Source organism: Lipotes vexillifer, unplaced genomic scaffold (assembly GCF_000442215.2).
Source record: "Lipotes vexillifer unplaced genomic scaffold, Lipotes_vexillifer_v1.1 scaffold395, whole genome shotgun sequence".
In the NCBI taxonomy this organism is placed as follows: Eukaryota; Metazoa; Chordata; class Mammalia; order Artiodactyla; family Lipotidae; genus Lipotes; species Lipotes vexillifer.
In genome coordinates, this window is record NW_006797390.1 from 3,800,466 (window position 1) to 3,804,836 (window position 4,371).

General features: G+C 50.6%; 1 protein-coding gene across 1 annotated transcript in view; it reads right to left on the bottom strand.

The window, feature by feature from the left end:
* The window catches only part of CD9 (CD9 molecule), a 36,420-nt gene that overhangs the window by 12,603 nt on the left and 19,446 nt on the right, over positions 1-4,371 (bottom strand). The window lies entirely within an intron of this gene.

A 4,371-nucleotide genomic window follows, 5' to 3' on the forward strand; every position in this document is an offset into this window, starting at 1 on the left:
TCTAGGGCACTGGCGATATTCTAGCTTTGACTTGGGTGGTAGTGGCCCGGATATTCACTTCATAATTATCCTTCACACTATTTGTGTTTTCTGCACTCCTCTGTATATATACCAGACAATAAAAAAAAGAAAAAACATCGCCCAACGCGTAGGTACCTCCCTGGGCTGTGAGGGCACCTGTGTTTCCGGACTAAACCATGCTGCTCGGTGAAACCTACCCACAGCTGGCACCTCTCTCTTCACACAGGGAAGCCTAACAAGCTGACCCACCCGACTCCGGGCTTAGGTGGACATTTACTTATGGGTGATCCTTGTAAACATTAGATAAGAAATCTCCAGAGGATTGTCTGATCCTATAATTTAGTGAAAATCCCATTTCATAGGTGGGCAAGTTGAGATACTGGACCCTAAAGGGCAGACTCTCCCAGTAAGGAAAGACTGAGGCATCAATCCAGGCCCGTCAGGCACTGCTGAACTTGATGCCAGGGAGGAGGCCCCCTGCCAAGCCCCGCCAGGCCAGCTGAGCTCCCCTCCCCACTGCTGCTGGCCTGTACCAGGGCTTGCTGGGGTGACTCACAGGCTGTGGGTGGTGGCCGGCTGGATTAGGGTGTGTGGGCTCAGGGCCAATGCCCAGCCCCAGGTTTCGCTGGCCCACCCTCCTCAACAGAGGCACCCGGTGTCAGAACCCTCCTCCTCAGGGAGCTGGGTTCTTTGCCCCAAGGGCCAGGACAGCCTGCAGTATAGACAGGCCTCTTCTCTGTCTCTGCTTCTCTCCTTTTCCCATGACTTTGCAGTGGGTTTGGACGTGCTGGGTGGAGAGTGGAGACAGCAACAGTGGGAAGGGCGACCCAAGACTTCACACTGCAGTAGAGTTAAAACCTTGTCTACAGGGAATTCCCTGGCGGTCCAGTGGTTAGGACTCTGTGCTTCCACTGCAGGGAGGGCCCAGGTTCAATCCTGGTCGGGGAACTAAGATCCCGCATGCTGCCTGGCGCGGCCAAAAAATAAAAAACCCTTGTCTACTCCCGTAGAGGTGTCCACAGTGAGGGTCTGGAATTCCTTAGAGTTCTATTGCTTCAGTTCTCCCATCTGGCAAACAGGCGTGGTGAGCTCGGATGCTCTGGTTCAGTCTGGGTTCTCCTGACTCTCAGGACCTCTTAGAACAAGGGCCCAGCTGGGAAATCTCGGTGCACTGGGGACTAAGACCCAAGACCCTGGTCTAGCTCCCCTGGGGTCTTGGAGAGTTATAAGAAAGAAGGGAGTAGTTCCCCCTTCTCCACCCCCAACACAAGTAGGCCCAATCAGATTCCTGGAAAATGGAAGACGGAGGCCATTGGCAACTTTGGGAATATGAAAGCATTAACCTGAAAAGCCTGGAGGCTGGAGCTTCACATGCACTTGCAGGTAGTCCTAGATTGTGGTTAGCACTGAGCCACAAGCCCTGGCCTCAGTCTCCCCTCTCGCCCTTATCTTGGAGAGCACCTGGGCCTGAGAGAGCCGTGTCCTTTCACGTCCTTTCTGCTCTAGGCTACCTGCACTTATCCAAGGATTATCCTCCAGTCATTCTCCCTGTGGATAAAGTTACTCATCCACCCCTTACTCTGCTGGAAAAATTCTTAGACGAGTCACCACAAAAAAAACAAAAACAATCCCGTCCAAAAGAACGAAGCTATAAAATATGATGACAGCTCCACTCTGCCCAGAAGCTTGTCAGGCCAGGAGCTGGGTCTCTTTGGGAGTGATCCCATGCACAGGTAACAGCACCCAAATGAAACTTCCAGTTTTAGTTTTGAGGATCCTGAGCCAGTCGTTTACCTTTGACCTGGTCCACACGCACAGGTGGCAAGAACACTGTGTGGAGAACAGTGTCCCAGAAGGTCCCACCCCGGCCAAGGACAAGGCCAGATACAGGAGAGGAGTCCAGGGTCCTGCCACATCTGGACACCATCCCAGACCTAACATCAGGAGGAAGGAAAAGAGGCTGGCTCTGCAGAAGTGGAAAAAGCATGGGACTTCCCTGGCGGTCCAGTGGTTAAGACTCTGTGCTACCACTGCAGGGGGCTCAGGTTCGATCCCTGGTTGGGGAACCCGCATGCCACATGGTGCGGCCAAAAAAAAAAAAAAGTGGAAAAAGCAGTAATAGATCTCAGTTTCTTATGCCTAAAAACTCACCATGAGTGAGGAGGAAGGTTCAAGAAACCCAGGGGGAAGGAAGGACAGGGGTGGGACTGGGAGGCTCGGTTCACCAAAATCACAGAGAAATGAGCACTGCTGCCCGTTTTGTTTGAATTACTGAGTTAACTGGCCTGAAGGGGTGCTGCCAACAGCTGCCCCATTTTCTGAAGGGCTGCTGCCAACAGCTGCCCCATTTTCTGAAGGGGTGCTGCCAACAGCTGCCCCGTTTTCTGTAACGCTATTGGAGAAAACGCTTCAGTTGGCTGGAGGTCACAGGGCCATGACACCACTTAACAGTGGCCTTCCCGGGTGTGCAGGCAGTGCTATCTGGGGAGCTCAGAGCACTTTCCAGGAGGGCACACTTTTCGGAGTGCACAAAGGGGTCCCCCAGCCCCCCACCTCGCTCTCGTCCCCAGCTACTTGAGTCCTAGGAGAAACCAAACAGGAATGACCAGCAAGCACCATAAAAGAGCTTTAACCTTTAAAAAAGGGTGCCACCGCAATGTTCAAAGCAGCACTATTCACAATAGCTAAGACATGGAAGCAACCTAAGTGTCCATCAACAGATGAATGGATAAAGAAGATGTGGTACATATATACAGTGGCATATTACTCAGCCATAAAGAAGAATGAAATAATGCCATTTGCACCAACATGGATGAACCTAGAGATGCTCATACTAAGTGAAGTAAGAAAGAGAAAGACAAATACCATATGATATCACTTATATGTGGAATCTAAAATATGACACAAATGAACTTATTTACGAAACAGAAACAGACACACAGACACAGAAAACCAAAGGGGAAGGGATGGGGGAGGGATAAATTAGGAGTTTGAAACTAGTAGATACAAACTACTATATATAAAATAGATAAACGACAAGGTCCTGCTGTATAGAACAGGGAACTATATTCAATATCCTGTAATAAACCATGATGGAAAAGAATATGAAAAAGAATATCTATATACATATAACCGAGTCACTCTGCTGTACACCAGAAACTAACACAACATTGTAAATCAACTATACTCCAATTAAAAAAAAAAAGGATGCCAGCAAGTTATTGAGGGACTCCATAAAATAAGGAAATAGGGGTCTGGGGGACCAAGAAGTTGACTGTTTCCTCCAGGGTTAATGAACAGTACATGGCAGGAATGTCAGCCACACAGAGGCCACGGCTGCAGCCCGCCTCTTACCCATCATGGTAGGACTAGAGTGCGCAGGCCGAGGATGCTTAGACAATTCCCTGCTCATGGGGTTCCTGAAAGAGGGCAGCGACCTGCCCACCATCACCAACCGGTCTGGTGGGGACAGAAGTAGAAGGTACAATCCCTCCACTCCCAGCCACAGGCTCTGCCCAGTCGGCCCGGTTACCGCTTTCCAACAAAAGCCAAAGGGACGCATTCCACCTTCAGGCCAGAAAAGGTCCCACCTATTTGATATCGGAGGGAAAAAGGACAGTTTTCCCCATCGTTTTATTGGAGATTTCTTTATTTCCTCACGCACGCTCAGTTTCTTCTTAGAAGATGGGCCAGGAGAAAAACACGAGACAAAACCTAACCTGCAGACATTCTACAAAATACTTGACCAGAATGTCTCAAAACTGTCAGGATCATGAAAAATGAGGACAGACAGAAACTGTCACAGGCAAGAGGAGATGGAGGAGACAGGACACCCATCATGTGGTGTTGTGGGTGGGATCCTGGAACAGGAAGGGGACCGGGCTGGAAAACCAGGTGAAATCCGAGTAAGTCTAGCTTAGTTAAGAGTAATGTACCAATGCCGGTTTCTGAGCTGTGACAAGTGTGCCCTGGGAATATAAGCTGTGAACAAGAGGGGAGACGGGGAGGAGTACAAGGGGACTCTCTGTAGTATCTCTGCAACTTTTCTGTACCTCTAAAGCTGTTCTAAAACTCTTTGTGTGTGCGTGTATGTGTGTAGCGTGTGTGTGTATGGTGGGGCCTCTCCTTCAAAGCTTCCTGTCTTCTTCAAGAACCTGCTCCATTGGGCTTTCCTGGTGGCGCAGTGGTTGAGAGTCCGCCTGCCGATGCAGGGGACATGGGTTCGTGCCCCGGTCCGGGAGGATCCCACATGCCGCGGAGCGGCTGGGCCCGTGAGCCATGGCCGTTGCGCCTGCGCATCTGGAGCCTGTGCTCCACAACGGGAGAGGCCACAACAGTGAGAGGCCCGCG